General features: G+C 33.7%; 1 long non-coding RNA gene across 1 annotated transcript in view; it reads right to left on the bottom strand.

Moving 5' to 3' along the window:
* Window positions 1-22157, bottom strand: part of LOC126754975 (uncharacterized) — an 89365-nt gene extending 67208 nt beyond the window's left edge. Inside the window, exons 1-4 of the long non-coding RNA XR_007666435.1 lie at window positions 21989-22157; window positions 20583-20877; window positions 19879-19946; window positions 18937-19206 (exon numbers count right to left, since the gene is read on the bottom strand). This is a non-coding gene — a long non-coding RNA (uncharacterized LOC126754975). The remainder of the gene's footprint in view (window positions 1-18936; window positions 19207-19878; window positions 19947-20582; window positions 20878-21988) is intronic.
* Window positions 22158-22368: the final 211 nt, after the last annotated feature.

The following is a 22368-nucleotide window of genomic DNA, read 5'->3' as shown; positions in this document are numbered from 1 at the left end:
ATGTACGATGTTATTTCGTCGCTTTCTCACCATCTATTGAATGATAGAGCAGAAGTGTACGTGTGAAGTCAGCTTGCTACGCTGATCTCTGAAAGGCCAACACTAAAATCCATTAAGAAAAAGATTACTATGCTTGGCAAATATCTTATCTGTAATGGTAAAAACATTGCTTCACGGTCGATTAACCACATAAAACAATGACCAATAAGCAAGAAAAAGAGCTCAAGGAAAAATAAGTAAAATATAACCCACATAACAACACACTTACTCAATGAACCAGAACACTACCTTATTATACTCTATTTCTCATATTAACGTATTTATAGCTTTCAACAGCTTCGCAAGAAATTCTATTTATTTTAGTGTCCGTGTGCTTCAAGGCATTCAGGTCGATTGCTTTTGCTAAGAAAATGGCACTGCTGTGCGAATAAAATAAATAGAACTCAACTGGCTAGTAAGCACTTAGAACAATAGAATGACGGTGTCTGTATTTTCAAAAGCCGAATTGGCACACACTTTTGTACTAATTGACAATCAATTCAAGACGAAAAGCTTTGGCGGACTCCTTCATTTGTTCAACACTTATCATAGGTGTATCGGAAGTGGTAGACTTTATATAAATATATCAAACAAATGGTGTTTTGTGTCCTTTATGGGAAATTGTTTTGTCAACATTAAGACTACTTCAGTTACGCCTTACACTTGTACACGAATATATTGTGGGTGCTTGTGGAGCAATGAAGCTGAGTATTTCTGCAGAAAATTATGTGATAAATAAGAATCAGAAAAATAATAGAAACGATTCTATGAATTTTTACTTCCTTGGACATTTCCGCAAAATCTTTTTATTTTAGCAAATCGTTAAGTGATCGTTGGATTTCATTGTTCTTCAACTAAAACATTTAATTAGTACGCATGCCTTACGCTAAGATCGTGGAAAACCTATTAACAGTTCAACAATTAAAATTATTTACAGTAAAGAAATGGCAAACAAAGTGTCTATTTGAATTTGGAGATTATAATTAAAAAAGTATAATTCATAAACCTCTGGTGATATTCCATAAAATCCCTATGAAAGCGTTTAACCTATTGTATTCATCTTAAAGCTTCCCGGAAGATTAAAATAATTGCAGTTTCTTCAGTTTATTTCTAAGTTTTGTATATTTAGATTTTCTACTGATTTTCTTCAAATTACAGTATAAGGCGATCAGCCATCCTTTTCAGAAGTCTCTTTAGATTATCTTGCGATTTTCAATACATTTCTACCACTATGTCTGGATGGCTATTTTGTTTGCACAGGGGTCAAACCAAGTCAAGTGATCCAGGGAAATTTCGGATCATGAAAAAATATCTATAATGTAGCACAAACATTTTTCTTTGACTTCACAAAATTTCATCGATTTAGCTCCAGCAGTTTATGAGAAAATAATTTTACAATTTTATCGTCCTCTAAATTTCAACCTTCGATAACTTTAACAAAAAAAATAGTTTTGACGAAATATTTATTTCAGGGGGTATTCGTCTGGTCCCCCTCCTAATGAACTGCCAATTTTCAAAACCGTTGATTTTGCGAAATTTCCCTGGATCACTTGACGTAGTTTGACCCACTGTTAAAGCATTCCTGGTGTTTACCCATGCCTGGCCTTGCTGTTATTAATGCACTCAGTTTCTCATACGCACATGCACATAAGAAAAAAATTGTAAATTGGTCTTTATGACTGCATTTTCGTGAACATACTGCAATATTACATTGCATCGGCAAGCTACTTCAATTTGAAATTTTGTTGCACTCATTTCTTAACGTTTAGCTGGCGTTGGTTGACCGAAGTGCTCATACGGCAATATCAATGACACTCAATGGTCATTCACGTCAAAAAGTTTCAAAGTTTCCTCCATCCAACTCAGCGTGGAACGCGCTTGATATATCCGCCTTTCTTGTTGCTCTACCAAACTCCTCTTAGTACTCGTTCGCACTTAGATAGACGACAAGAAAGCTTTAATGCCGAAAAGAGCAATAAATGCAAAGGCGGAAGGGAACGGCAGCTGTTCCATTCATGCTTGATTGAGAGTGTTAAATAAAGCCTGCGACATGCTGTGGTTTTCAGTATCTTCTTACATTTTTGTTACTTGCAAGTGTTCCAGTGAGTGCCTTACTCATACAATTGTAATGACTGCTTAAGGCCTCCTAACAAATTGTTATCATAAATTCTTGATACTGCAAATACTGCTCATAGTGGGTGATGCTCCCGTGACCATCCTTTTTCGGTAAAAATGATTTTAAAAATCTCCAGTCAAATACATTTACGTAATTATAAATATTTTCCCGCCACTTTTGTACATTTATTTCATATCATTTAATAACGAATTATGTGCCATAAATTAAACAAGAACCAAAAAAGAAGCAGATAGCTTTCAGGCTGTCAATGCGATCATCTTCGGCAGTAGATAAGATGGATAAAAATATAAAACTTAGAACGAGGATGAAAACAGGTTTCCATTACCCACTAAACACTATTCATGATAAAATATTGTTAGATTTATAACCCAAGATGCTGGAAATGTCAGTTTGTCAGGTTTATTTCAAAAAGTTATGATTTTAACTCGCACTTAGCTGAAATAAGAACTTTTATGAAAGAGTCCAATATTGGCTGGAAAATTCTTCTCATTTTCAATAATGATATTACTGCGCCTGTTGCAATTGACTAAGTCACTCTCTCAATAAATAAATCCATATTATCTTTCTTGAAAATTGTTTTTATTAAAAAACTCATTGAAGGGCAGCAGGTGGGCACAGCTTGATTGCTGTATGCTCTCATATTACACTGGTCTATTAACTTTACAGTTGCATTTTACGGCATTCCTCATATTGCTATCTGCGAAATTGAAATGAAAATGGGAAGTTTAAAAGCAGAATATGCAAATTAACGACAATAGTTGTTATAATAGCCCATTAAACCTTATTAAAGTTATCATATTCATAGAAATCCGATCCCAGCTGGAAGCTTTGATTTAGTAAGCCAAAGAAGCTCATTCAGTCAATGAAGCTCACACTTACTTACTTTGGGCTCGCATTATGCCAAATCAGGGCTTATAATACGCTGCCGCTTTGCAAGTACGTTGGCTATTTCATTTAAACAAAGGAGGTCATGACCTTAAACAAAGCTAACGTTGTTGAAACAACATTCATATGTGTGTATATATGAAAATTAATTTGCGTAGTTGCGCTTTGCTCCCCCCACTGTGAGCTTTATTATTGGTGTATTGCAATATTTTACATGAATACACAAAATGGTAAACGGTTTATGGAATTCATTAAGGAATTTCAAGAATTTCAGGAATTTCAGAATGCGTACGGGTTTTTAAAATACCGTCCATAATATATATTTACTATATATGACTTTACATAAAGACACGAGTACATGCGAGCCTATAGGAAATGTACAGTCATGCTCTGGTGTATATATATGTATTCAAGTGAGCAATAAATGACTTTGCGTTTGTGAAATAATTACATTTTCTTTTCAACGAAACGTCAGCAGCTTCTTATCAATAAAAAGCCACGAATTTCAGTTTGAATGGCATTCCTGTATTGCATTCTGGCATTTACCAATTATGAAATAAGTATTTCATTTTGCGGTAGCGTGCTGCGTTTATATTTGTTCTTCTTTAAACTGCTTTTGCATTCGTGGCCTGAGTAAATTCATATGCTTTTGTGGGCGCAGAACAAACTGACCCAAGCGAGTATACCAACGGAGAATTCCTGCTGTATACAAAAATTAAGAAATACCAGAATTGCTTATGTATAGTATGTATTGGTATTCTGGTGAAATGTGTCGCATTACCATTTTGCAGTAATATCTGGATATTTTTTCCGCCTTAATTCCATCTTGTCCTTATCGGTTATTCAATATTATATACCAATATGGTACTACATATAGAAATACGCGCTTATGAATATATTTTATTGTATTTCAGTGTTTTTGTAGTTTTCGGTTGGCTATTTACATGTAATGAATTATAAAAATTCAGAAACTCGGTTACTAAGTATATTAAAGAATTTATATTGGTGTCATTCACAACACACACCATATTCGAATAAAAATATAGTTTCGAACACACTTTTTCAAGGCTAGAAATCCACACGTGAGTGAATACAATTCAGCCAGTTATTTTTTTTTACAATAAATATTGAAATACGTACAAGTAGAAGCCATTCAAAGTCACTTATGGTATTAATATTACGGTACAAGACATAAGCCGAGAGGGAATCACAAATTTTGTCATACAAAGAACTATCGAAAAATTTTATATTTAAATACAACAAAATTCAAGTCTGAAATCTGAAGTTTTCATATTCAAATATGCTAAACGTCAATATATTAAAAAGTTTATGTTACTGCATTTGCTAGCCGTCCAACGTACTTGTCTTACATACTCAATTGAAAGTCTGCCTAGTCGAAGAGTGGACAAAATTTGTAACCAAATGCATGTAAGCTCTTACAACACCTGCTTAGAAAAGCAAACATCTAAATTTCCAAAATAGTTGTTGTTTTTGTTATGTGATTTATTTTGAACAGCCATTGGCAAGCTTTTCACACGCTGGTCCAATATGCTCACAGAGGACAAATAGCTTCAAAATATTAAACATTACTTTAACATACCACCATATATACGTATGTACATATACCACAGTGTGTACACGAAGTGTAAACCTCATCATGTACCCAACGTAAAACCCTTTTGTAGTTTGCTTACCACACGGTGCTCAGGTGCATGCAAGAAATGTGTAACAAAATTTTATTGACAATTGACTTAGAACCGAAAGTCGTAATTATGCTTAGCAAAGTGGCAACCATAAATTTCAAGGCATGCTTTGTTGCCACGAGAATGTCGTAAATTTTGTGAAGCACTCTGCTTTTGTGCTGCAAATGCAATTAACTTCAATATGGCTCAAGTGATTACCAATAACGGATGAAATGGGATTAACCTGTAAACATGTGCGAACACGATTAAGCTTTAATATATGTAAGTGGGCAACTAGAACTCCTTTTGGTTGCTTATATTAGTCGGCTGTGATTGTTTCAAGCGGAGCAACAGAATAACAAAGCCTCTATTCAAATCTGGGTTAGCTATTAATTTATATAGAAAATTAACTTTAAGATTTTAATAAATATCGCTAGTTTTAAATATACAAAAATATGAAGTTTCTTCATTAGGGGTGACTTATACATGTACTATTTTGGGTAGCGCAAAAAGACTTTTCGTATTTTGCCAATAGATATCGTTGCAGTCGAATATCTCCAGTGCTACCAGTCACATTGTGTCATACCATACAGTGTTGGAAAGGTGAGATTTTAAGCTTTATTGAACCAAACAAAAAAACGAAATTCGGGGAAGATGAAAAAAAGTTACAGTTGTTCAAAAATAAGTGAAAATAATGAAGAAATATATAAGCTATATTTTGAAACTTTTGAATAAATAAGAGTAGAATGCCACCAACGAAATTTGTGAAGTTTACGAAGACGATGCTTCGTGTAGCATAACAGTGATTCGCTCGCTTCCGTTCTGGAAATATCTATGCGAAAGATGGACCTCGCTCTGGTCGACATATACATAAGTATATATGGAAAAGATTGACCGGGGCCTTCACATAAGCAGCCATGACATCGCTAAGGAACTTAACATTAATCATCAATTGGACCATTTAAAAAAGGAAAGGCTGGCTACAGAAAGAAGCTCGATGTTTGGGTACCACATGAATTATCTGTGAAAAATTTAATGGAACGAATTAACATGTGTGATTCTTTGCTGAAACGAAATGAAATGGAATCATTTCTGAAGCGAATGGTAACACAATGCGAAAAGTACATCAAATATGAGAATAATCTGAGAAAAAGATCATTGTCTAAGCGTGGTGAAGCTCTTCAAATAGTCGCAAAGCTAGGCTTGGCGCTTTGAAAGGTTATGCTGAGTGTTTGGTGGGATTGGAAAGGATCATCTACTATGAGCTGCTCCAGCCTGGTCGAACGATTGATTCAACATTTTACTATCAACAACTGATGAGATTGAATCGAAAAAAACGGGCAGAACTGATGAACAGAAGGAGCTTTGTCTTTCATCAGGACAACGTTAGACCACACACATCTTTGATGGCTCAGCAAAAATTGGAGAGAGCTTGGGAGGGAAGGTCTGATCCATCCACCATATAGCTTTGACACCCTTAATGGAGTAAAGTAGGCTTCAGGAGAAGCCTATGAAAATTACTTGTCGGAGTTTTTCGCCTAGAAACTAGAAAAGAATAATGTCTATAGCGGATAAATATCAAAAAGTGGTTCACCAAAATGGTAAAAATGTGCGATTCTTAATTTCTGTTTATGCATAATATCATCCGGTCTTGTTACTTAAATTTCCAACTATGACAGCATAATTCATTTAAACGGGCATAAATGACAATGTTAACACCACACAAGGACTAATACATACTATTTACCTATTTATTAAGAGTTTTAAATAAAAGTCAAATATCATAGTTTATTTATTCAGACGTTTAGTTACGTATCCGTCATGGAGCACCAGCACAGGTGAATAAATGTGATGTGTGAATTTCGAAGCCATAGCTTTAAAATCAAGGGGATCGTAAGAGCAAATTACAACATAGATAGACATTTATATATATTTTATAAAAGCTTCCCAAGAGAGGAATACTGTTATATTGAAATTATTTATTACTTTTCATTCTAATTGCCATAGAGACGAATTGCCTGCAGTTTTGTATATATGTGTACATAAGTAACAAACTTACGTTAATAAAGTCTTCTATAAGGTAGCAGAATTGCTAGCAATTATTTCAAGGGGTACTTGTTTGATGTTTGCGGTTATGCTTCACTAAACAATAATTGCCTCATGAAAGGAAATTGAAACGCAAGGCTTGAATACATTATAAATTGATGTCGTCACTCCGATATTGTCTGCCTTTATGAGAAACGCAATTATGTATAAATATTTACAAATACGCATGTGATGCAAAACAGGAAACAATTTATCTATGGCCCAAAATGAAGAAGATACTCAGTGGACATGTTACTGAGAGTTGTAACATACAGAATACGCAGAAGTTTGTGTAGTAGCAACTCAAAGTAGAAACTGGCCAATTTTTGTAAGCAAATAAGATCATCAAAGTGTGTGGCTAAGCAAAGCAATATGCAACCACTGAGGACGTGCTATAAGTAACCAACATTATATCCACCATGCTTTGCGTATGCTCTCCTTATGGCTCAATATTATTTTGTTACTTACCATTATCTTACCTCTTATGACTCTTGTCAAATTTCAAGGAGACATCACGTCAAATGAAAAAGTTTTCCATACATTCACTTGATGCCGATCGTTCCGCTTGTATGGTAGCTTTATTCAGATGAACGGACATGCGGACGGATAGACAGACGCACATTGTTAAATCGACTCAGCTTGTCAGACTGATCATTTATGTATATATTTTAGAGAGTATCCGACGTTTCCTTTTGGATCTTACAAACTTGGTGCAGGCTTAATATACCCTCTTTAAGATAACAAAATACATTATCAATATCGCATTTACATTCAATAATTCTTGAAATTAATTAATAAAATCCTTTTTCATCAAAATCCAATTATAAAATTAAGCACCGTTATTAGCCGTGTTCTAGAAATTAATTTTTCTTGAAGTTTTAATTCCATTAATTCCATAAATTTTTTCCACTCTAAATAAGTTAATTTAAAATTCTACCAAAATTTATTCAGCAACATTTTCTGGCATCAATATTTAATTAAATGCAAATAAGGGTTGGCGAGAATTCGACTATCGTTGCCAGTAGTAACGCCGTCATCAATATTGTGGTTAGAAACGCTCGTAACTACTTTAACTGTATGTGGCACAAAGTAAAGTGCATGCAAGGAGAATGTTGCACAATTAATTTCCCAGCCAATGTATATTAATTGTTTCACTATCGGCAATTAAGGCAACATTAGAGAATATATTAAAATATATTATTCAATAAACAGCTCATGAGTGAGATTCTAAAAGTATAATGATTTATGTTTAATACTCAATTTTACAGCATTAATTTTCCATTTGCCACCCACAATATAGATGGCTTTTTAATGAGAAACTTGTTGTTGAGTGTGGCAACTGCAATTAATCATCGCCTGCAGAATGAAATCAACGGGTCAGCTATGAACGTTAAATTGAATGATTTTCCTGTTCACTACTTACCGCTGCTGGTAGCTATAGATCAGCTTAGCTACACCAAGTAGGATATTAGGTCCTCTTGTTGCCTGTTGTTTTCACTCTCGCTGGTCGAGTACTTGGGATACTATGCGCTGGTCCGATGCGGAATTCGCGGTTGTTGGCATCATCGCCATTGCCACTGAAATATTTGCTGCCGATGGACTTGCTCTTAACTTTATTGCAGTTATGGGCGCGTTGTTATTGTCGAGCTGTCGGCTACAATATCCGCCAGCGAATGTCCAATGAGATTGGTCGTTGAACCGGATGTTGAGCGAGCCACCGACGGGGATACATCAATTGACTGTGCGATGTTGTTGTTGGCAATTTCGGCATCATTTCTGCTTCCGCTTGTATTTCACCTTCCGGCTATGTTACATTGCTACCGTGTCCCCTCCCGCTACAGCAGCTTTAATAACTGCTGCAGACGCATCTTTTGGCATCCTTTTTTGCGCCTTTTGGCCGTTTGGCCATTCATTTGATTTATTGTCGGAAACACTTCGGCAAGCTAAATTGACTTTCCAGTTTAAACGAAATTTGTTTTAGGTGCCTATTTCAGTGGTATTTGTTTTCTCGAAGCGATTTGAAGTAGCATTGGATTTATTGTTACACAAGCTAAAAATTAAATATTTCTAGGATTTTAAAATTCTGTATGAAAATAAAGAATTAGAAATAAGAGATGCTAGAAACAAATTCGAAGGTTTGCAAATGAATCTGCTTAAAAGTTGAACAATAAGTATAGCACTAACCACTTTAAATATAAATTCTTCGTTACCTCTCAAACATTGTTGCTAATATAGTAAATATATATGGTACGACATTCTTTTAATATCCTTATATCAGTAACCGTAATAGGCTTCATACTTCTCAAGTAACACGTTTTCCCATTCGTTAGCTACTTCCAAAAACCATAAACAAGAAAGGTAGTATTGATACTAAATAATTTCAACCATAACCTGTGCGTCTGTTCGTGCATTGTTGGTCTGTCGCTGTAGTGTCTGAGAGTTATTGCAAAATCATGTTTTCATTTTGATGCGATGATTAATTAACAACTAATTATAAGCGAAAAATAATGTATTTGGCATGTTCTTCATACCTTTACGATGCTCAAAAAAATAAAAAACGAAACCAGTAATGATTATTATAATAATTAAAATATCTATTGTTTCCACTCGATCGCAAAACTATTTTTGACTTCCCCATTTTATTGTTTTGTTCCATTTTTTAATGTTTGCTGTGTTTCTTACCTTTTCCCAGTTTTTTCTTTGTACGAAAATAATTCCAATTTACAAAACTACCAAATCAATTACCAATTTAAACGCGGATAATCATTTGCTCAAGTATTGTCGTGCAGTGCTTCTCTTTTTAATTAAAAGTGAACTGCATGTAATGGGCCAACAGTGCAGAGCCGTTCGTTTAATGTTCAGAAGGGAAGCTGCTGAGCGCTGATATGCCATTAAAAAGCAATTAAAACATTTACTGCCATTATATGGTTGACGTGTTTTTCAACTATGAATCTCTTCGCCTCAATTCACTGCGCACAAGTTCGTGTATTGCAGATGACACCAAAGTATATGTTAAATGAGGAAGTTAATTTAAAATTATCTGTATTTCCTTTCCTCGGCGTTTCTCAAATTTCTCTATAGTGGGGTTCCATATCGTTTTATATAAATACATATATTATTCACGAAATTATATTAATTTAAAATCAGAATTCACTACACCAAGCTTACAATTCCCTTGGGCTCAACATTTCGAAAACCTTTGCAAACGATTTTATCGCTGCTTTCCGATGAGTGTTGTCTGCAGAAAGTCGCAGAACAACAAAAATGCCGACAAAATTGCTTGAAGATTTATTTATTATAAGTTCAAGGGCGTTATTTGTGTTTTTCGGAAAATTTAATGCGATAATAGGTTTCAAAAGGGTACTCAAAATTACGCAGGCGGAAAAAGCTGAAGGTAAAGAAACGAAGTTGATTGGGAAATTCAGATTTAATTTTTTGATAATTTAATATAGAGATAGTATGCCTAAAGTAGGGATATATGAATTAATCAAAGTTAGTGAAGGCTGCTTTCTTTTCAGAAAACTCTATACTATTTAGCCTCTGGATAATAAAGTTGGTGCCTTATCTTGTAGATTATATTGAACTTTTGTTAAAACTCTAGACCTTTATTAGAATATATAATACATTATTTAAACCAATTTTAACAATTAGGTATTAGTTAAGCACTTTTTTTATTAAAACTTCGTGAGTTTGTTAAAGTAACCTCGAAACAAATTTTCATATAGGCATAACGACTACAACTACAGCATACATATGCCAGTGGGCTTAATATGTTTTGTTTGTATGCTGCCTTTTCCACTGACCTCAGTAGTTGTTACCATTATTGCCAAAATTTGCATATTTATACACTTATATTTATCAAATTTAGCGGAAAAACCCAAGAAATAATTTTAAAATTCTTATTCCAAGCAATTTGTTTTAACCCAAGTGAAAAGGACTGGCATAATTTATCACTCGCTTTGTTGTTGTTTCTGTTTCATTGAGGCTGACCACAATTTTCACATTTGTAAAGGATTTATGCTTGGTTGCCAACTATTCAGAGGAAATCTGTGCACTAAGTTTTATAGAAAAATTGCCCAAAACGCAAAAAGCACAAAATATGTTGTAGTGTGTTTATTAAAATAAATCTTTCTAGCACTTCATTCGATAATACTAGTTACGGTTACAATACCCATTACAAATGCATTACCCTTTTGAATTTTCGTGAAGCTTCGTTAGCAGTAATAAGTACTTTGTATACACAATACAGATTAAGTTTATTTCATTTTCCGTTTACTTAAAAAAATAATAATAAATCAAATAATAAAATTTGCTCTGTGTTAATTGCCCCCATAATGTCCTGCTGACCATCAACAATGCTGCATAGGATAAAATAGCGTACAAAAATAAAGCAACCGACTGCACGTATTGTCTTATCTTCATCTGCAAACTGTTGCTTTTATTGTCGTGTGAAAGCGTTTTTACTGATTGACATATACATCTACTCATTCGTGAATAGCGAAAGGCGGTTAAAGAGGTTTTTTACAACAGCTGAATGTAGACTAAAGGAAAGCAGCACGGCTACCAAATTTACTCTCAATTTGAGCGTGCGAATGACCGGCATTATTACCTGATAATTAATTTCACTTCTTATTACATGAAAAATGCATTTGCTGGTGGGGCGACATTCGAGACAATTCCGAAATAATGGCGACACATCTGTAAGAGATTGCGTTCCGAAGAACAATATGAAAAAGGTTTTAGAAAGAAGGTAATTGTAATGATTTTGTATACTTTTGTTGTGTTTGCTTTGTAAATTGAAGTTATGTGATGTGACACAGTTTCTTAGTGATGGTGAGACGATGTGATAGTCTGGTGCGATTTAGTGTTATCCGATATGATGTGAGATGATATGATTTATAGTCATATGATTTGTGTTTTAATGGCGCTAAATTATTAGAGTTAAATTTTTTTTTATATTTGAGAATAAGTATATAAGTAAATAATTGTCTAAAAAATCACATTCTTATCAAGTTTTCAACAAACAAATATTACACGCTAAAGATTATAGTACCATAACTTCTGAGTTGACATAATTTTACAATCTGCAACCACGTTGTCCTTTGCTGCACTTTACGACAACAGCTGTTGCCCTTAATAAACGTTATTCAGCGCAAAGCCACAGAATATGTGCAGACATATACATGTTTGTGTTTGTATGTATTAAAGTTATAATGCAATTAGTATCTCCCTTTTCTTCATCATCGCAAAGTGAAACTGCTGTGGGTGCAACAGCCGTCATTGGTCTCCATTAAAGTTCACAAAGGCCTGAGTGTTAAGAGGTTTGCAACCGACAGTGTGTTGTAAATTTTCCTACAAATTAAATTTCGCTTATATCGACAACTATCGTATGTTTATTTCTGCAAGAAAAACGATTTCTTAAAATGTAGGTATCCTAATTTCATGGGAAGAAACTTTGCTTCAAATAGAACTAAATCGATAATTATCTTAATCTTTAAAGGTGATTTACGCATTTCGAATGATATGATAATAATCTAGTTTCTAGTTAAACTGAAATTATGGCCTTACTTAGCCTGCACTTTCAACAAGCTTAAACCAGATAAGTACCTAAAAGCCAGCATCGCAAGTGAACTTTATAGAAGCCAACAAATTTTGAGCTCTGATTTTTAGCTCAAGATGCTGTGCACTCTGATTTGATCATATTATTGCAACTCAACAGGTAAGTATTTGATATAGCGTATTTTGTGTTATAACCATCGTTCTGTGCAGGAACTGAGTTTGATATTGGTAAAACAAATATTATTTTAATTTGCTGTGGGAAATAATTTTGAAAACACGTTCTCAAATTTTACACATGTATAAAATAGCAAATAAACAGCTTAATTCAATATGAATAAGTAAGTTGACAAGAAATATGTGTTGAGTCATCAAAAGTTTAAGGAATTTTGTAATTACAAACAAATTTAAAACATTAAAGCTAGATCTTTGTTCAAAATTTATTTAATACATACAGAATAAATTTTTCATTTATTTTATATAATACTTAAATTTCTTTTCCCCCACCAAATTGTTAGAATGACGAAGCAGTGCTGCTTAATACAAAGAATAGTCTTCATGGCGTATACGAAATCTTACTGAACAAAAATTTATCGTCCTTTAAATGCTAAAATTTTGAATATTTATTCAAAGAAATTAATTTCAATAAATAACTAATTCGGTCATACAGAAGCCAATCTTCTTCATTTTAACATAATAGTCACCGATGCGTATACGTAACCATATGAAATTAACTGTCACACTGAAAATTACCATTCAATAATATGTATTAATGAAAGTATTTTACTCGTAAAGTTCACAAAAATTCTTAAAACTTTCACATACTTGACAAAAATGTATTCTATTGACATATCTGCACAAAGTACAAGGTGCATTCCAAAGTAAACAGGACTTAAAAAAAAAAACTGAACAAATGGCTTTTTCAACAAAATCAACTTATTTTATTCAAAACAGTCTAATTCTGCTTCAATACAGTTTTTTGCATGGTCCAAAAGCATGTCAAACGAGTGTTTTAGCTCTTTGGCCGGTATGGCCGCCAGTATGCCGGTGCACGCCTTTTGAATGGCTTCTACGTCTGCATAACGCTTTCCTTTCAATAGTTTTCCGAAAAGGAAAAAGTCCCACGGTGCCATATAAGGTGAACACGGTGAGTGGTTAATGGTTAAAATGTAATTTTTGGTCAAATAATCGGTCACAAGCGTTAATCGAATGTTGGATTCTGAGTAATTTTTTGTCGTCAGTCAATTTGCGCGGAACAAACTGTGCACACACCTTTCCTAAGCCCACTGATGAATTCACGCATAGTTTCGATGGAATTTCCGGTTATCACGGATTTTGATTGGCCCACAAGTTGATCGTCATTTATGTCCTCACGACCACTTTGAAAACGTTGAAACCACTCGTGCACTCTGCTACGGGATAGGCAATCATCGCCATAAACTTGTTTCATCAATTGAAACGTTTCGGTAAAAGTTTTACCAATTTGAAAACAAAATTTAATGATGGCTCTTTGTTTGAAGCTCATTTTCGCACCGATGAAACAAACATACCGATACTTAAAACGCAATAACTTTACTTCCAATTAAAGAAATGTCATTCTCACTAGACAATTGATAAAGTTAGCATATTCTAATGCACCAGTCGACATATAGATGGCGCCACCAGGGGGGAGCACACCTTGTATATACGAGATATAAAAGATAGCGACAATATGGTAAAAGCACAAATCTGGGTTTTGCTAACAATTGCAGTAATAAAATGAGCTGTCATACCAAAAATGTTCGCTTGAATAGTTTACTTACAGTCGATCACGTTCTCAATGACATGAATTTACGTGGTGACACCCTGGCACTTTTGCCTTTCAATCGCATCGTCCTGATGGCTTGACACATCGCATGATTTCATCTGTTGAATCGCATATTCAAGCCAATGGACTGACTGAGAGAGCACGAAAAGATTTGATATGGTGACTTATGAGGGAGCGAAGGAAGGGAGCAGGATGTCGTTCTAAAATTGGCACGGCGAATCCAAAGCACTCTTTTCTACAGAAATGCGATGTCGTTAGCCGGGAAGACACACAAATGCCGGTGGTTTATGATTATGCACTATCTGTGATATTTCGGCATGATGTTTGCATTTCAGCACTTTTTTGCTTCATTACTAAAAACATGCAAATGCGAGTAGAGTTGCAATCTAATGTTTATATTACCGTTATATGGGGCACTAGCTGGTAGGTATTGGTACATGCGGTTGGACTATGAGTAATGTCAGTGTATACAAATATGGTTTTATAAGTAAGTATGAATGATTGATTTGTTGTGCAGCTTGAGCAGTCACACTTGCAGGTTGCACCATTCCATTTATCCAAGGTAATTTTTTATAAGCAATACTGAAGTTATTTATAAAGATTCTTAAATTAGCAAAAAATAGTTTTTAGTCCAATATCCAATATCTCTCTTCTTAAGTCTTGATTTTAGTTTCCGTCAAGAAAACGGATGAGACAGTGTAAATTTACGTGCATACTTACTTCAGAAACCTTTATACTTTCTAAATAGTTAGATCAACTATTCACAATGTTTCTAGGAGCGCTATTACCAGAAGTTGCTTTTTTCGAAAGTGAGGAAGATCCGTATCTAAACAAATTATAACAACCTTGGTATCAAAGTGGAAAGGTTCAGGAAGATTTACAGTGCAAAATATTTTTGGTAACAGCAGTGCCATTTGTTCTAAATATTTTAGAAAAAGGGGAAAAAATATTGGTATCACCTTTAAAGTATATTACAAGATGTTTTTTAATATGATCAACGGTTCAGTGCCGAGATATCGGAAATAATAAATAACACTTCTAAGTTGAAAAAACTTAGATAATATATATGCCAAACACTTATTCCAATCTTTATAGCAATCACGGTTTAATGTTTTGTGTTTTCCAACTCTGTTTTTTCTCTTTAACTAAAAACAATATTTATGAAAGAAATCTAATTAAAATATAATATCAATTTTGGATGGTCGAAAATGTCTTCTCGTATTTCTAATCAAATTTCAACTTATTTTTGTTTTTATATTTATGCCAATAAAATTTACATACAATGTAAATCGAAATTCGAAATTTCCCGATCGAAGCGAGCGAACCATTGCTGTGTTTCACGAACTAATACAGCATTGTCTTCATAAACTTCACAAATTTCATTGGTGGCTTGCGTGGCATTCTTGACTTTCTTATACAAAAATTTCAATATATAGCGAATTTCTTCATTATTTTGACTCGTTTTTGAACAGCTGTAATTTTTTTCCGATTTCCCTGATTTTAAATTGTTTTAGTTAAATGAAGCTTATAATCTCACCTTTCCAACAATATAGTATATGGTATGATACAATTTGATTTGAAGCACTAGAGATATACGACTGCAACGACATCTATTGACAGAATAAACATAAATATACATGTAGTATAAATATTTGCGAAATAATAAATGTTTGTGTTGGCAACACCGTCACCTAAATAAAGTTGGCAATCGCTCTCATTTTCCGTCAACAAACTTTTGCAACAACGACAGCAACAATTGAGCAAGACGTCACGTGTTTCATAATTAATTGCTCGCTTGTGTTGGCAACATAAAATGAAATTACGTGAACACATTTGCTCACTTTTTTAACTGTTTTGTTGCATTCTCCCTTTGACATCTCTGTTAACGGCGCTTGTGAAGCAGTTTGTTGGCAACATAGGTAGTCTCCGTTGTTGTGTATTTGCAGTTGCAGGTGTTGAGAGCTTAAAATTATATTAATACTTTACGAGTATTTGTAGTTTATGGTATTTGCAAGTAGGTGATGAATGCTGTACCACATTTAGCAAAATTCTCTGAGTGGTTATCGAGATATGAAATTTAATTTAAAATTGGTTAGTGTTACTCATATTATTCAACTTTTAAACAGATTCATTTGCAAACCTTCGAATTTATTTCTAGCATCACTTATTTCTAAATCTTAATTTGTGTACTGAATATTGAAATCCTTAAATTATTTATATTAACATTAAAATGAAGAATAACTCGATTTGGATTTTATATAGCTTCGAGATAACAAATCCCACTGAAATGGGCACCTAAAACAAACTTTATTTAAACTGGAAAGTTAATTTAGCTTGCCGAAGTGTTTCCGAAAATAAATCAAATGAATGGGCAGACGGCCAAAAGGCACAAAAAAGATGCCAAAAGATGCGTCTGCAGCTGTTATTAAAGCTGCTGTAGCGGGAGAGGATATGGTAGCAATGTAGCATAACCGGAAGGTGAAATACAAGCGGAAACAGAAATGATGCCGACAGTGCCAGCAGCAGCAAAGCACAATCAATTGATGTATCCGCGTCGGTGGCTCGCTCGACATCCGCTTCAACGACCAATCTCATTGGACATTCGCTGACGGATATTGTAGCCGACAGCTCGACAATAACAACGGCTGTGAATGCGCCCAAAACTGCAATAAAGATAAGAGCAAAAGAATAGCAAGCGACGGCGAAATGTAAAAATGTCAACACGCGCTTTCTAATGGTGAACGCTGCTAGCTAAACAAAGAGCGGCGAGGTAAACAACAGAACCTACGTTCGGAGGCTTCCAATGTGCACTCCATCGCCAGCAAATATTCCAATGGAAATGGCGATGATGCCGACAACCGCGAATTTAAATTTGGCGGTATTCCGGGAGAAACTTCAAAGTGAATTGTTTGCATCGGAGCATGTGCGGTGTAGCATGGTGTTGCAAGTACTGGACCAGCAACAAAGAAACAGAAATAACAGATATTGAGAGAACCTAATGTCGGGATCGGTGCAGCTGAGTCGATCTATAGCTATCAGCAACGGTAAGTAGTGAACTGGAAAGTCACTGAATTTAACGCTTATCGCTACCTTGTTAAGCTGATTCTGCAGGCGATGATTAATTGTATTTGCCAAACTCAAGAACTGTCAATTAATGGTTTACTAAAAAGCCATCAATATTGTAGGTAGCAAATGGAAAATTAATTAATAATAATAAGCAAGGCATTTTTCTGTGTATTTACTAGCATGTTTCCAAATTTTTCACTCTTCAAGAAAACTTAAATAAGCTGTTTAACTTTATTTTTTTATTCTTTTCAATAAATTGAGTAGTAAACATAAATCGTTGTACTTTCAGAACCTCACAAAGACCAGTTTATTGATTGGATGTGCGTCTGTCTATCCCTATGCCCATTCATCTGTCTGTATATACGAGAACTAATCCTTCAGTTTTTGAGATATCGATATTTTGCACACATTACTTTCTCCCCAAGGAGCTTCTCATTTGTCGAAACGCCCGATATTGGATCATTATAGTATAAAGCTCCCATAGACGTTGAACGATCGGAATCAAGTGAATACATGGTAAAGTTTTACATTTGACGAAATGTCTCCACGAAATTTTACAAAAGTTATAATCTAATACGTTAGTGTATAGCATATAGCTGACATACAAGTTGAGTAATTGGAATTAAGGTCTGGTAAGGAATGTTTGTTTCTGTGAAGGGTATTATAGCTTTCATTCAACCGAAGTTTACATATTTTCTTTTTTGACATTGTCTTCTATAATCTTCATGTAAAAATTTAAAATAAAACATTGGATATATTTAGATATATCAAATCATTTGTATCGATCGATTTTTAAGTTGTCTGAACAATTTGTTTTTTTTTTTATTTTATGACCACCCTAATTTTGATCAACCTCAGTTGAATGCATGCTCGGAGAACTACAATCTTCTGCCGAGCGTTAAACGCTTGTATTGTATATAATTTTTGTTGTTCTATTTGCAAACAACATTTTTAACATTTTTTTGCAACATGATTCGAGCGACTGGAGCATGAAAGGCAGCAATTATATTGGCTGATGATAGAATACTAGTGAGAAACGAACGCAAATATGTTAGACATGTCGGTAAATGATACCAAAACCACTGCGGTGCAGGGTAAGGGGAGTCGAGTGGTATGAAAATTACATAGCGATATCATTTCCTCGACAGCTTCTATGCAATTTAAGTTCGATGGAAGTTCTAAGTAAGCACTTTGCGAAACTCCGCTAGTTGGCGCTCAGAAGAATGAAAACGATAATATGGATGCGCTTTGATATGAGAGCTTATTTCTTTCTTTATTGCAGGCAGAGTAAATTTTTATAGTATTTTTCTATTCATTTATGAAATTGTGTGTTTCATTCATTGAAATTGTGCTTCAGTTTTGAGTGTCATCCACATTTTGAATTCATCCATTTACTTTCCATTTACTTGCTAATTTCAAAATGTTGAAACTTGTGCCAAACTTCAGTCCAATATTTACAAATTTAATGAGGTTTGACCGGAGAATAGTCTCATCTCACATCTGATCATTGATTGCCCTTGAATTCCCTTCTAATACTATATTTCCGTTATTTGCTTACAATTTCGGTCTAGTGTTGCATAGTTTCAGGATTCTCCAAATAAATATTTGAATTCGTTAGTTTCTCAAAACATAATTTAGTCCACTTTCACCGTTCGCCGTTTTTATTTTTCATAACTTACCCAAATTTATTTTCACTTCCTGCCAATTTTTCTGTTCGAGTGACCTTGTTACATATTTATTCCCTTCCTCTGCAGTGAGTTCGATTATTGTTCTTTTCATTCCTCCTTTTGTTTACCTTTTTTGATTTTATTGACAGTTTTTATTTGTGTTTACTTGCATTTGTTTGTTCGTTGCTTTGCAGCTTTCTGCGTCACTGATTTGCTACAGTAAAAGTTTTGAAAAGGTGGTTCCAAGTTAGTGAAGAAGTGTTGATCTGCAGCAACCGACGACTAAAGAAATCAAAAAGAAGAAAATGACCGAAGAAGTGTGAATAACATGAAATTGTATTTTATTGCATTTTGAATAAAAGGGTGGCTTGTTTCTCAGCGCTCTACATTTGAGTTTAGAAGTGCTTAAGATTTTTTGGAATTAAGTACTTTTGCTGTGGTTGATTAAACAATGTTATTTATGATATGACTAAATTAAGGTGGAGGTTAGGGTTCAAGGAAAAAAGAGTTGTTTTGAACTTATTTCTTAAATATGGATTGGGTAATTTTATTCGGATCTTTTGTACAGAAATATTGAAGCATAGGCCTGTAAGCATAACAGGGTTGTATATACTCGGAGCTGCCTATTTAAAGCTTTCGGATTTGCTAAGATGTAAAGCGGTTTGCAAGTTAAGGAAGTTCTACTTATAAGTACAAAAAATAGGTAAGTTTTATTATGTGTTTTAGTTAACTTTATTTATCAATAAAACCGAAATAACAAATTTAGAATTCGCTCAAATATAAGCGCTGTATGGAGCATAAATTACAGAGAGGAAAATGCAATTTACGAAAAGGAAGGAAAACTACTTTGAAAAAAATTTGCATTCCTATACATTTCAACACAAATTTTTTTGTTTTGTTGTTGTGCATAAAAATATTTAAATGAAATATAGAGCCTTTCCTCTTTCTACATACTATCCATTTATTGTTTGTCCAATTATAGCCGTAATCCAGAAATGATTTATGCAATATGTGAATGCAAACTGTAGAAAATAAAAAATTTTTTCTATGAATATATGAGCAGAATTTTCAAAGTATTCTATTTCAAATGCATAAATAACATAAAGAAGTAAAGATTTGCTTTCTACTTGGTGTGATTTATTTTGAAGCCGAAAGCTTTTAAAAATAACTTAAATGTCTTAACATAAAAAGCAGTGAATCTATTTAAATAGGAAGTAAATGAATCAAAAATTTGTAAATGCAAAACTAAATTTAAACTTTTGCCCTCATTAATCATTCTTTTCTATTGACTGAATAGTTTTTGTTATTAAAATGCAGACAAAAGTTTTGCACTTACATTCTGTTTGGGTAAACCCATTTTCGACACATCATTTCACTTCTCTACGCATCGCTATACTATTTTATAGAATAATTTACAGAAATATAGTTATATCACAAAATTGTTTGGTTGTAGTTTATGCGATATGAAATTGTTGTATTCATTATTAAAAAATATACGTTTGTTCGTATTTTATATCAAACAAATTTGTAAGATAAAAAATAAAAATAAAAATTAATGAAAAGAAAGTTTAGTGGCGCTTAATGAAAATCCCATTAAACTAAAAATATGTGAATAGCTGAAATGGCTGTAACAACAACAGCTATTATTTATCATTTACCTTTTAACTAATCTGCTTTGTTTATGTATTCACATTTACGCTAGAATTACAATTTTATTTCATTATTTCGATTAAATCCAATGATAATTTGTTCAAATATCAATATGAAATTCGGCTGGCTTCACCACATTAGCGCATTTTTCCAACTGCAAATGGTGATTGCTATTTGATTAGTTTTTGCAGCCAGCGGTGCAATTACAGTCATTATATAATTTATTTAACTTATATAAGTTGCAGTAGATTTTGTGGGAGTTGTGTACTTTTAATTCAAGTTGGTGGGTTCGTTTTGTGGGTACTAAAATTTGACAAAAGCGGGTTTTTAGGTTTGGTTAATATTATTGATGCTTTGCATGTGCGTATTATTAAATTTATAGACGTAAATTGAAAGTAGTTGGCATTACTTAAATTTGTTTGCTGTGAATATATGTATGTGTTGCTTAGAATTTTCTGTATATAGCTGTGAATGCATTTATCGAGTTCGCCTATTTTTGGGAAAATTCAAAATTGCTTAATTTGTAAAGACAACGTGGTAGTGTTGGATGAGAGTATTGTTTACTAAAGTTAGTTGGTAATCTAAGCCAATGCATATTATTTTAAAGGGTGAGGAAGTTTTTTTGCCACAAAAAAGGAGAAATTTAAATGAGTTCACTCATCTCGATGCGTCGTATATTATTTAAATAAATGTCAGAAGTTTTCTTTCGCATACATGGGGTTTTTTTTCAGATTTCATAAATAAAACTCATAACGTGTTCATCATCTAAATCCTTATTATATGTCAAAGTAAGGTGAAAGTTAAAAAAAAATAAACAAATACCCTTGCTAAGTGTTGTAGCCAGTTTTCCTACACTCTTAAGGGGTCATTAGGGTAGTCCCTTTTCAAAAACATTTTTTTTTTTGCATTTTCTGTTCTCTCATACCCTTACAGTTAATGTAGAAACCCACTTTATCATTGAAAGGTTTCAAAAAAGGCCCAAAAATAATAATACCGCTCAACGTTCCGAGCGCTCGGAGTGCACAACTCAAACTTTAAACGCGTTTTTCTCAAAACACACTTTTTTAAACTGGCGGACATGATTCTGGTCGAACTACTCAACCGATTTGCTTAATTTTTTTTAAATGTTCACAAAACGCCTGGCTATCTTCAATACTATTATAGATTCATAATTTTTTATAATTTATTGACAATGCTATGACCAAATTTATGTTTTTACTTTGATTCAGAATTACATACTTGTACAATATTTTATACGCAGGCCTTGAAAACTATTAAAAAATGATTAAAAAATGTACTTTTTTTGTTTTAATTTTTACGGTAAGCCTTTTTGTTCCACATCCTCTGTGGTTCATGAGTGCATTGTTTTGAGAATTTGTAGTTTTTATTAATCTCTTGGTGTCAGTTATCATACCAAAAACAATAACTGATATTTCAGTAACCCAAACATTATGGGACACAAGTTCAACAAGGTAATTTACAGCGCCAAAATATAGACACTTTATTTTTGGTGTAAGCTTGCGTGAAAGGAAACAGTTATTTTGCAATTTTAATTGTTTTTGCACCGCTTCACATAATCTGACACATCAAGTATTCAAAGTATACTAATATGAGTTCCATTTGCCATACTGCTGCGAATTCTTTAATTTTCCAAAATTTGCTGCATTCTCTCTTCAATAGCAAGTCTCTCTTACTTGCTTCGTTGCTTCTCCATTTTTTCTCTTCAAGCGAAGTGGCGTCTCTTAATATGCTGTTAACTTCGTTGAATTCGCCGCAGTTGTGGCACGTCGCTTT

The sequence above is a fragment of the Bactrocera neohumeralis genome, chromosome 4 (genome assembly GCF_024586455.1).
Source record: "Bactrocera neohumeralis isolate Rockhampton chromosome 4, APGP_CSIRO_Bneo_wtdbg2-racon-allhic-juicebox.fasta_v2, whole genome shotgun sequence".
Taxonomy (NCBI): domain Eukaryota; kingdom Metazoa; phylum Arthropoda; class Insecta; order Diptera; family Tephritidae; genus Bactrocera; species Bactrocera neohumeralis.
Note: the sequence above shows the minus strand (reverse complement) of the source record. Positions and strands in the feature narration are given on the sequence as shown.